The sequence below is a fragment of the Diadema setosum genome, chromosome 17 (assembly GCF_964275005.1).
Source record: "Diadema setosum chromosome 17, eeDiaSeto1, whole genome shotgun sequence".
Taxonomy (NCBI): domain Eukaryota; kingdom Metazoa; phylum Echinodermata; class Echinoidea; order Diadematoida; family Diadematidae; genus Diadema; species Diadema setosum.
In genome coordinates, this window is record NC_092701.1 from 10,163,142 (window position 1) to 10,176,100 (window position 12,959).

General features: G+C 38.4%; 1 long non-coding RNA gene across 1 annotated transcript; it reads left to right on the top strand.

The window, feature by feature from the left end:
• Positions 1-4,884: 4,884 nt before the first annotated feature.
• LOC140240941 (uncharacterized) lies at positions 4,885-9,956 on the top strand. Its single transcript, XR_011902047.1, has 4 exons — positions 4,885-5,030; positions 8,097-8,364; positions 8,685-8,908; positions 9,425-9,956. It is a non-coding gene; the product is annotated as an uncharacterized lncRNA (long non-coding RNA).
• The last annotated feature ends 3,003 nt before the right edge of the window (positions 9,957-12,959 follow it).

The following is a 12,959-nucleotide window of genomic DNA, read 5'->3' on the forward strand; positions in this document are numbered from 1 at the left end:
TTTTAGGGCAATTTGATAACCATGCCTATAATAATTTCATACAGGTACTAATACCTGCCTCATCTTCATGTGGTAGATTGTCGTGTCAGTAGCAAACTGACAACGTACGATGAATGTGTTATACATTGAACAACTGTCTTTCAAGTCCATAACGTTCCCCATATTTTCCCGTCGAGACGTGTGGCCGAGTGGTTAAAGGCGACTTCTCAGAGACGTGAGGTTGCGGGTTCGAACCCCACAAGATCACGAAACAAAATACTTAGATACTTTACTGTTTTTTTTTTCTTCAATTTTGTATTACATATTCGTCCATGTAGAAATCACGTTCGTATATAAACGCACCTATACACACACAGAGACACACACACACGCCATATCCCTCTTTTTTGTGTGTTGGAGACCACATTGCTTCGACTGCAGCAAATTTTGCAGGTTGACTTTGTCAAAGCGATCATAGTATGTAATGACGACGACTGAGGTGTTGTACTTTGAACAATTGTCTTTCAAGACGATGTCATTGTTTTGTAATTTGATGACGTCATTACATTGAAAATTGTGATTAAAGGCAAGGTATCAAAACCACCCGATTATAGGTTTTATGTCTGCGGGACGTATTTTTCCCAAGTTGCCAGAAATGGCATAGCGACCTCAGTCGTTACAAGGCCGCTTTTCCGTCTAGCAATGCAATAGATGTTCACACGGCCACGTTAGTTGAGTGGGCATTGACTTTCCCCCTGTTATATCTATACATTGTTGTTGTTTTTTTTGTCTTACCATTTCCGTGGATGACCCGTGGCCGAGTGGTTACAGAAACGGTTTCGCATGCACGCTCAATATAACTTCAAGGTGCCTATATCACATTCTTTTCTTTGTCGATCACAGATGACTGTCATCTGATGACCACAAGCGTATCACCTAACTCGTCCTCAATGTGACGAGTTTTCATGTCTCGTTATTCTTTGTCTTTGTACTTTTTGAAGTTTGCATTCAAATTGCATTTGATTGAATGCAGAAATAAAAGCAAACAAACAAACAAGTAAAAGGCTAGCACAAGCAATCTATTGCTAGCGTTTATGCATCCGGCCCAATCTCTACTTCGGTAGCGTGACGAATTTGCACCTGCCAGTATGTAATTTTCCCTTTCGTGGAACACCCTGTACAGGAGTATTTCATAATTGACATGTAGATGGCGCCGTTCATCCTGTCGCGTCGGTCTCGTGTGGGCATTCTTTGCCTAGTGCACTGTCGGTCTCGTGGGCTTTCTTTGCCTGGCCCTATTGTCGGTCTGGTGAGCCTTTTTTGCCAACTGTTGGTCTCGTGAGCCTTCGTAGGATTAGTAAGTATAGGAGGTAGGCCGTAAACTATGCCTAGTGTCGGTCTCGTGGGCATTCTTGGCGTAATAGTGTCGGTCTCGCGAGCCTTTTGCGCATATTATAGTGTCGAACCGATGGGCTGTATGACTCGTGAGCCGTATAACTCGTGGTTTGTATGACTCATGGACCTATAGGGCCCCGTTGCAAGAAAGTTGCAATCAATTGCAAATAATTGCTAATTTTGAAACAACCATTCTGATTGGCTCAGGGTCTGCCCTATTAAGAAGACATGCATGCAACAATGATTTTGATTGGCCAGTGACAATCAGTTGCAAGTTGCGTTTAAACGCAAAATTTCTAGCAACGGGGCCTAGCTACTGTACTTTTGATGCCGCACTGCAAAAAGTCCGGTGTTAAATATGAAACACAGAGCTGGTGTTAAATTTCCGGTGCTCATTCATGGTGTTAGATTAACACCTCCGGATGTCATTTCAAAATATAAAATTTATTTTTTTTTTGGATAGTTTCTTAGTTACTGGATTTCTTGTTAATTCTAAACTTCAACAAGACGATGAAGAATTTTCCGATAAAGTACTTGATTTTTGAAAAAAAAAAAAAACGTGTAAACAAATTTACACCACAGTAACGCCAGTTGGTGTGGTCTCCTATTGAAGCTGGACGGGTGTTAGAGATCTATACCATTGAAATTAACACCACCAATATCAAATCAACACCATGCGGTGTCATTAATGAATTAACACTAGCGCAGTGTCAAAAATAGTTTTTGTATCACCAGCTACAGTGTCAAATTAACACCACGAAGTGCCAGGTGAACACTTTTTAACACCTCCCTTATAAAAAAAAACCATGGTTTTACAACCGTAACTATGGTATAACCATGGTTATGGACGGTTTTACAATGGATCGATGGTAGTCCATGATTTTTAATTCATATCCATGGTAAATGTGTGGCGAAAGTGTGGTAATACCATTGTTAAAATACCATAGTTATGATAACATGATAAAACTTTCATTTTACGACGGTTTTAAAACCATGGTGAAAAAATCATTGTTATACCACAGTTTTAAGAAATTAATAAAACAATGGTGAGAAAACCACGACAAAACCATCGTTCTACTTTGGTAAAAATAACATAATAATATAACAATGGTTGTAACCATGGTTTCACAATAGTATAAAAACAATGGTTAGGAAACCATGGTGTAACTCTCGTTCTACCAAGGTTGAAAACCATCGTTATTAAACCATGATTTCATCATGGTTTTATGATAGTGTAAAAAAGATAGTAATAAAACCATGATTGTAACCATGGTATTATGATAGCACAAAAACACTAGTTATAATACCATGGTTAAACTTTCGTTTTACAAAGGTTAAAAATGATGGGTATTAACCATGATATTAACCATGGTTTTATCATAGTTAAAAAATGATGGTTATATAACCATGGCTCTAACAGTGGTTTAATGAAAGTGTTTTAAAACCATGGTTAAAAAATTATCGTTATACCACAGTTTTAAGAAATTAAAAAAAACAATGGCGAGAAAACCACAACAAGACTATCGTTCTACTTTGGTCAAAATAACATAATAATATAACAATGGTTGTAACCATGGTTTCACAATAGTATAAAAACAATGGTTAGGAAACCATGGTGTAACTCTCGTTCTACTAAGGTTGAAAACCATCGTTATTAAACCATGATTTCATCATGGTTTTATGATAGTGTAAAAAAGATAGTAATAAAACCATGATTTCAACCATGGTATTATGATAGCACAAAAACACTAGTTATAATACCATGGTTAAACTTTCGTTTTACAAAGGTTAAAAATGATGGGTATTATAACCATGATATTAACAATGGTTTTATCATAGTTAAAAATGATGGTTATATAACCATGGCTCTAACAGTGGTTTAATGAAAGTGTTTTAAAACCATGGTTAAAAAATTATCGTTATACCACAGTTTTAAGAAATTAAAAAAAAATGGTGAGAAAACCACAACAAGACTATCGTTCTACTTTGGTAAAAATAACATAATAATATAACAATGGTTGTAACCATGGTTTCACAATAGTATAAAAACAATGGTTAGGAAACCATGGTGTAACTCTCGTTCTACTAAGGTTGAAAACCATCGTTATAAAACCATGATTTCATTATGGTTTTATGATAGTGTAAAAACAATAGTTATAAAACCATGATTTTAACCGTGGTTTTATGATAGCACAAAAACACTAGTTATAATACCATGGTTAAACTTCGTTTTACAAAGGTTGAAAACGATGGCTATTAACCATGATTATATTAACCATGGTTTTATCATAGTTAAAAAATGATGGTTAGGCTATATAACCATGACTTTAACAGTGGTTTAACAAAAGTGTGAAAACAACGGTTTTAAACAATCGTTCAAATTCCATTTTAGCAAGGAAAACGATGGTCATAGCTACACCAGGATTTGAACCATGGTTTTATCATAGTGTGATGTGCAAAGGATGGTTATGAAACATTGATTGGTTCTACGAACCGTGGTTTCATGATAGTGAAGAGGCGGTTAAAAAGCCATATGATTTTCACCATGGTTGTATGATAGCTCATAAGAACAGTGGTTATAAAACCGTGGTTTAACTTCTGTTTACCCACGGTTGAAAAAGTGGTTATTTTTTAACAATCAATGGTTTCAACCGTGGTTTCATGCTGATCAGATATAGAGTGCGGAAAAACCATATTCTAGAATTTCTAACCATGGAACCTTGTATGATAGCATAAGAACAGTGGTTATTAAACCATGGTTAACTTTTTGTTTTACCAAAGTTTAAACCACGTGCACTAGCCATGATTATTGAATGATGTCGATCACAAAAATCAATATGAAAACTCATAATTTGATGGCCGCAATGCCAATGCAAGTCATGACGGACATTCATCTAACGCAACCACCAGCACCCGTTTGGCTTCAACAGGATTATGTAAACAAACAGTAGTCTTACCATTGCAAACAAAAAGCTGCTTCACTTGCTTGATTTACAGCATTCCTAAAATGCAACATCTATTCACTACGGAATAAAGCACATAAAAAACCTTAAATGAGATTACATACTCGTGAAAAAATAAAAAAAAGGTAGTAACCCATTGCCGCCCGTTCGATCCCCGTAGCTTTGACATGTACACACAACAATAGAAAACTATATGAATGCAATCGGCGTGTAGTAATTGTGTACGATGAATGGGAGATCCGGGTTGTTGATATGAGGCTCGTTCGTACCAAAGATCACAACAAAAATATATTTCAAAATATATGGAGCATAAAAAATATTGACACATTAAAAAAAAATTTAATTTGCAATAAGAAAAAGTTTTAAACATATATTTTTTAATTCAAAACCAAAAAATTAATGATTACAAGTTTTCTTGATAATAATGTAACGTAAGAGGTCATGTGCGTGTTGTTGTTGTCGCTGATTGAACCTTACGTGTATGTACTGCTGAACCGTTAGTCCGCGACCGCGCTCAAAAACCACACACACGGATACGATGATTTGCTGTTCATCATTTCAAACGCTCTTTCGTGATGATCTCTGACCGGAGTCAAACATCTCGACGTACGAACCATCTGATATTTTCAGAAATGGCTAGCAAACGGCCCCTAAGAAAAAGAGGAACTGCTCCTTTGGGATTCTTCGAGGAAGGTTGGTCAACGTAACTTTTAATACATTATTAGTAGACCTAATCTTAGCTAAAATAATTACCACTGATACCAGCGAGATTTGCATTGAATTGTCCCGACCGACCCGGGGCCGGCAGCGGCCCTGCCCCTGCTGTGCAAATTTCGCATGATCGTATCAAGTGGGGATAACCAGTCCAGTAGACTGTTCTGTATCTGAAAGTGTGACTGAGTCAGTGAGTGTGAGAGTATGACATGAGAGCTCAAGAATTTGGAATGAGTTGTTCTAACTCAGCTACTGTATATGTACTGAACTGTTAGTGTTACTGTGTCACGTAAATTCTACAAGTTATCTACGGTAACTAGATTCTATACACAACCCAGTCGCTGTAGACAGTGTAGATCTAGTAATGGTTGGGGCACCACCTATCGGCAGGGCACCTTCCCATCGGCACCCTGCGTATCATGGCTGTTTGCGTATAGAACGAAAAGGTACGCACGGGATTGAGTGTCATGAGCTATAAAAACAATAAAAACGAAGAAACGAAAATCAAACTCAAACAAACCAAGCTAAAAATTACACATCCGCTCAGTAACGACGCATGCCATGGCTGTGAAATTCACGTGTATTAACGTGTTACCTATGGCCTGTGAAATTCACGTGTATTACTATTACCTATGCTGTGAAATTCACGTGTATACCTATATAGGGGGTGCCGATCGCAAGGTTCCCTTTTTAGCTGCGCGAAGAAAATCAAACTCAAACAAACCAAGCTAAAAATTACACATCCGCTCAGTAACGATGCATGGCTGTGAAATTCACGTGTATTAACGTGTTACCTATGGCCTGTGAAATTCACGTGTATTACTATTACCTATGCTGTGAAATTCACGTGTATACCTATATAGGGGGTGCCGATCGCAAGGTTCCCTTTTTAGCTGCGCGAAGAAAACGAAACGCACGCGCTAAAATTGTGCTATTTTAAAACGGAGATTCATAATCAACGAGACGGTCACGACATTCAAAACTGCAGTATTTATGGCATATTTGAGGTAAGAATTAGGCGGATTTGTGTTATATTTTTAGAATAAACAAGCTACAGATCTTTAGGGTGACGATACGTGGTACCCCCAACCCTACTAGTAGCGACAGGCTATAATTTATTCGCACAGCGTACTCTAACAGCGTCTGGTCGGGCTAACAAGACGGTAGTCGGTAGTTCTAACAGTTAGGCGTAATCCCTAACAATGTTAGTAGGCATAGGCCTACCTCATATTGGGTGGTGATATCAGGTTCAGTGCAAGCTACATCAACAACACTATTTTCTGCTAACTCTGTTAGGACTTCTAGTGGTAACTGCTCCAGTGAATCAAGATAATCAGTAGAAGCTACGCTAAGACACAAGGGCTTACTCCTGCGAACTAGTACGCTCATGGGCGAAATACTGACGCCATTCCGCCATTGAAAGCAACAGACCGATAGATTGATTAGAGGGCGTACTGTATATTACGCGATCATGATATCAGTGCCGTATCACTGGGTCCTCGTATTTCTGTCTCCCTTTCATTTTTCCCCTTTTTAGGGGGCATACTTAACAGGGGAAGATATGTACCGATGTATGTACTTAGAATCTTGTTTTGTCGTAAAGAAATATCATTCCTGTCTAACCGTGAAATGTATTTGAAAAAAATGTCATTTACTTTCCAATCGCAATCTGCAGGCCCACAAAGTTTGAGCTGAAGTAGGTAGACCAAACTATGTTTCGGGAGGGAGAGAGAAATGAGATAGGTGGCGTTTGTCAGCTCAAATACAAACTTGCTGAGGGACTACTGATAAAAAAGTAATTACATTACTTCAATTTTTTTTTTTTTTTACATATCGACAGAAAATATACTTTTTGTGATATTTTGAGGTCTGAAATGCAATTCTACCGCTGTGTGCTTCCTTTTAAAATGAAGAAAATGAAAGGAAGGTAGGGTTTGCTCCATAGGCTCACGTGTTTAAGAAGCTTGCGGTATTATTACTAAATTGGCTGCCATTGGGCTCCATGTTGGGCTCCCGCTCCATGCCGTACTACACCCGTTTGCGTGCGAAGTCGCGAGAGTACGCCCTCTTAGCTTCTATACTCTTTGATTGTGTCTCGGCACTAACTTAAGCACTGGCAGCCACTGGCACTGGCGATAAAACTGAAGTGAACTTGAAGTCCGTAGGTGCTGGTAGGATGACCTCAAAAATATGTCATAAATTTCTGGTTGCTAGTGCTGGGCAAACTTGTGAAAGATTCGTCTGTCCGAAGGAGGAGTCTTTTATTTTTTTTTTTTTTTTGACGTTACTTATGGCTCTCTACCTCCGGACTATGTCTATAGGAGGGGATCCGTAAAGCCAGATGCAGTCTCTGCTCTGTGGAACATATCCCCGTCGACGAGATACAGACCAATCTTTCGGTCAAGTGCTGGGCTTGGTGTTGAAATCAAAGAATGTCGTCTGCTGAACCTAGCTCCGCCATTTCGTAGTGTAAGAGTTAGGCCTGTAGCATGTACATTTTATGCTAATGCAATGGTCACCCACGCCACGAAACGTAGGCCCTACACGAGCATGTGGCTTCATAAATCTGAGCCTGGAAGCATAAAATTAAATATTAAGTTGTGTTTTGAAGAATGGTTGAAATTTGGGGCATTTTAGTCTGTCTTCCTCACTTTGTGTCTAAAAACTAAGCAGTCCTGCATCTTTTAATATTCGAGTGTAATCATGCGCCATCACTTTTCATCGTGCGATTCTCACGGACCTTGCGATGCTGCGATTCCAACACCTATTGCTGGGGATCAATAACTTTGATAAGTATCGCTTAGTTAATCCGACCGTCGGTGTTGGAGCTCAATTTAAGTCAGTCATTTGGGAGCTAGCACTAGCGCTGATCTTGAAATCCCCCAATGGCAAAGGATGCTGTATTTTGTAATTTGTATGTTATACCAGTATATCATTCACCTAACGGATTGTTGTGTGATTTTTCTGGCAAACCTTATTTTTCTTCTCTCAATCATTAATAGGTGTATTATTGTTATGTCGTGTGTTTTTTTTTTTCCTCATCAGAATCAAAGATTGACTGTGCAAGTGGCTGATGTGAGAAGGTGCTTCCATAGAAGACTTGCAGTCCATAGAAGACTTGAGGTCCATCCATGACCATTGATCGTGCTGTCCACTAGCTTGCTCCTTTCATGGGTACAAGTACATGATACACATGCAGCGCTGATTTACATCAATATGTGTACATGGCATCCTCCTGGCTGAATTCTGGTGCAAAGAAGTGGATCATCTGATGTCATGTTTTTTCCCGTTTGACCATGTCATCAAGGAGAAGGTATTCCTTTTTCTTTGTTTCTTTATTTCAACCCAGTATGGTTCATTAGGAATTTGAACATATCGCTGTAACATACCCAAATTCTTGTGCAACATCCTCAAAAACCAGCAGCATGCTATGCGACATTGTAGAATATTTGGGAGTCTTTTATTCCAGCCGTCATTTGGGAGCTAGCACAAGCACCAAACTTTAAATCATCCAATGCTGTATTTTGTATGTTACATCATTTTCCTGTGTGATTTTTCTGCCTAACCTTATTTCACTTCTCTCAATCATCACTATTATCGTTATGTTGTGTTATCTTTTTTTTTCCTCATCAGAATCAATGATTGATTGTGCCAGTGGCTGACACGAGAAGGTTTCTCCATAGAAGACTTCAAGTCCACCCATGACCATCGATCAGGCTGTCCCCTAGCTAGCTCCTTTCATGGGTACAAGTATATGCAGTGCTGATACGTGTATGGCATCCTCCTGGCTGAATTCTGGTGCAGAGAAGTCCCTCTACTGATGTCATACTTTCTCCCGCTTTTCCATGTCATCAAGGGTAAGATACTCCTCTTTCTTTCTTTCTTTGTTTCTTTTTTTTCAACCCATTATTAGTGTAGTTCATGAGGAATTTGAGCATTACACTGCAGCATACCCAAATTCTTGTGCAACATCCTCAAATACCAGCAGCATGCTATGCAGCATCCTAAAATATTGGCAACCTGCTTAAAATAGAATGTGATCAATTTTTGAAAAACATCAAATTACTCTAGGCAATTTGTGCACAATACATGATATGGAATGTGGAACGTAATGGCTTCACCTGTATGTGGCACTTAGGGGTTAAAATGATTGTAAAAGTACACTGTATTTTAAACAGTATCTCTCCAGCACATTAGAGTGATGAAATGATGGCTAGGTGTACCACATCAATCTAATCCCATTCTTATGTTTTTTTGCAAGGTAACTATTCTGTGCAAGAATTTTGTGTGTTGAGTATTTGAAGTAGAGTTTAACACGTACTACATGTTATTATTATTTTAAAAAAATAATAGCGTAATGAATAAATTCTCAGTTCGTTGCAGGAGTGATCTTCCCCAAGAAAATTCTCACGGCTCACGGTTGCAAAAGAAGGACATCTCAAGGCTCCACAACGACAAAGGGCACACTAACCAAGCTATATCAAGACCTAGTTCCTGCGAAGCCTCATCCAGAAGTTGCACCAAAGCTTACTGCTGGATAGTCTTGGACAGTAGAAGTACAAGGACAGTTTTCAAAGCATGTGAAGTGTGCATGTATGCTCTCATGTCAGGACTGTTGGTTGCTAGATAATTTTTTTTTTTTTTTTTTTGATGCTGTTTTGTTCTGTTGTCCAGTGCTCCTGGTGTCACTTAAGTCCAAATTTGCATTATCTATACAATTCAAAGCTACTAATGATCATGTACATCAAACATGCACTAATATATGTACACTGTATTTAATTATCCAACTAATTCTTTGCAGGTGATATTCTTATAGTTTTAAATCATGTGACTGGCAATAAGCCATACCCACGTACAGTCAAGATGCTGCTCATGAAGCAATAAAAAGCTACTTTTCAATCGTAACAGCAAAGTGAGCAAATGTGCATTCTTATGTCTTATTTGTTGTCTGAGGTTCAGTAAGAGTACATGTTCTTCATTGATTTGTTTACATAAACCTACAGTTTTGCAACTGGAAATAATGTGATATTTGTATGATACTTTGACTTCTCACACCCAGCTGCTGAAAAATAACTTTTGAATGTATAATCATAATTGACTGTTTCTACCCTTGTGTACTTTCTTATTCTAAAGGTGCCTAGACCCGGTAGTTGCTGCAGCGCTTTTGGATGAGAGTGCCGATCACCATTAGCATTGATACAAAGACTGCCGAAATTGAGCTGTCTTCAACGGTAAAGCGCGTAGGTGTTGCTAGGTAATGTTGCCTTCATTGTCTTCTCTGCGTGTCAGACAGTCCGTAGAATTTGAATGCCAGGGTGCATGCTTCTTTGTTTGACTTCAGAGAAAAAAATATTAAAGCTGTCATCATCAGCAGTGGATTGGACTTCTTCGGACTCATGGAAATGGGTCAAAGCGTAAGCGCTAACGATAAAGAGGAGTCGATAGCATAGGTCTCTCAAGGAAGCTTGTGCCGTGCGCCGTGTACGCTAACGATACAGAGGAGTTGATAGCATAGGTCTCTCAAGGAAGCTTGTGCCGTGCGCCGTGTACGCAAGCAAACCACCGGGTCTATGTGCCTTTAAATGCTAATGACAGTACAGTCAACTCCAGTCAGTCAGTTTTGACTGAAAAAGCACATCAAATTTGGCAATGTTTGACTTCTGCATGTTCAGAGGAATACACATGACTAGGCCATAAAAATTGGGACTTATTGGTTTCCTCAATTTGGCCATAGTGTATTCGATATACATGTATGTTTTGGGGAGAGCTTTGGCTGTGTGAAAGTCAATGCTGGTAAGAGCATCGACCTACATGTACTCGTTGCTACATATAGCTTCTTTTATTAAACAGTGAATCAATTAACACTTACAATCTGCACCCATCCACCAACACACACATGGAAGTCAGTTTTTAAATACAGCTGTACATATTTTTTAGACTATAGCTAGAAGGAAAATACATGTAATAGAGAATTGGTTTTCTCCTGTTTCAGAGTCCAGGTTCATATACATGTTTACAAATGTACTGTATCACAATACATATGTATAGGAATTGTAAGAATTATTCTGCTCCAGGTAATTTACTGAAAATATTTTTATTTCATCACTTTATGTGAAGACTCTACTGTGCTATTTATTGATCATTATTCATCAAATAGCAAAGCAATTGTGGAAAAATATATTTCTCCAACCAAATTTCCCCATGGTTTCTCAAAGTACTTGTGAAATACAACTGTAGTTAAAAATACATTTTTCTACGATATTGCACTGTGGTTAAATAGTGGGTTTACTTTGTACAATGGATCATGGTTGTATCGTTATTTGGGTTGTAATTCTGTGGTTTGGCAGCTGTAAAACCATGTTTTCATCTTTTCCTAACCAAACTTTCACCTTTACCTAACCATGGTTTTACACTTCCTTAACCATGGTTTCACTTCTTCGTAACCATGGTTTGGGCATGGTAGAAACACAAGTTAGTGACCATGGTAAAACCACAGTAATGTCATGGTAAGTGCGTTCCAATTTACCACCTTTAAATCATGGTTACCATGGTTAACTTATGCTAAACCTATGGTTTAACCATGGCTACCATGGTTTAACCATAGTGCACCATTGTTTAACTATGGTTAAACTATGGTTAAACACTAGTGCACCATGGTTTGACCATAATTAAACCATATTGCCCTATGGTTAAACCATGAGTTTATCATGGTTTCATCTTTTCCTAACCGTAGTTTCACCATTTCCTAACCGTGGTTTCACCATTTCCTAACCATGGTTTTACACTTCCTTTACCATGGTTTCACTTTTTCTTAACCATGGTTTTGGCTTGGTAGAAACACAGTAGTGACCATGGTAATACCACAGTAATGTCATGGTAAGTGCGTTCCAATTTACCACCTTTAAACCATGGTTACCATGGTTAACTTATGCTAAACCTATGGTTTAACCATGGCTACCATGGTTTAACCATAGTGTACCATTGTTTAACTATGATTAAACTATGGTTAAACACTAGTGCACCATGGTTTGACCATAATTAAACCATATTGCACTATGGTTAAACCATAAGTTTGCCATGGTTTCATCTTTTCCTAACCATAGTTTCACCATTTCCTAACCATGGTTTCACACTTCCGTAACCATGGTTTTACTTTTTCTTAACCATGGTTTTGGTACTGTAGAACCACAGTAGTGACCATGGTAATACCACAGTAATGTCATGGTAAGTGCGTTCCAATTTACCACCTTTAAACCATGGTTACCATGGTTAACCCATGCTAAACCTATGGTTTAACCGTAGATACCATGGTTTAACCATAGTGCACTATTGTTTAACTATTGTTAAACTATGGTTAAACATTAGTGCACCATGGTTTGACCATAATCAAACCATATTGCACTATGGTTAAACCATGGATGGATCCAATGTAAAACCATGGTTATGCCTCATAGTCAAACCATGGTATTTTTTTACAAGGGCGTCACAATACATTTTCTACACCTGTGGGTGTGGTCCTCTATTGAAGATTGATCGGTGTTAGATTTAACACCCATGGTGTTAAATCTAACACCGATGTTTTTACAGTGCGGTACGTCTCGTGGACCGTATGACTCGTGGGTGTCGGTCTCGTTGGATGTCCCTTGGAAAACCACCAAATTAACTACCACCCGGATTACCCCCAGGGCCCTGTTTTATCAAAAGATAAATTTAACGTTAAGTCAAAATAATCTATGACTAACCTCTCAAATCAACTCTAAGTCCACTTAATCTATGATTAACTTCCAAATCCACTTGAAGTCCGTCTTATCAAGACACCCAGAGTTGACATCAACTCCAACTTCCTAAAAAATCAACACATAAGTTTTCTCAACCGCTCCAAATCTATGATTAACTTAACAGGTAATA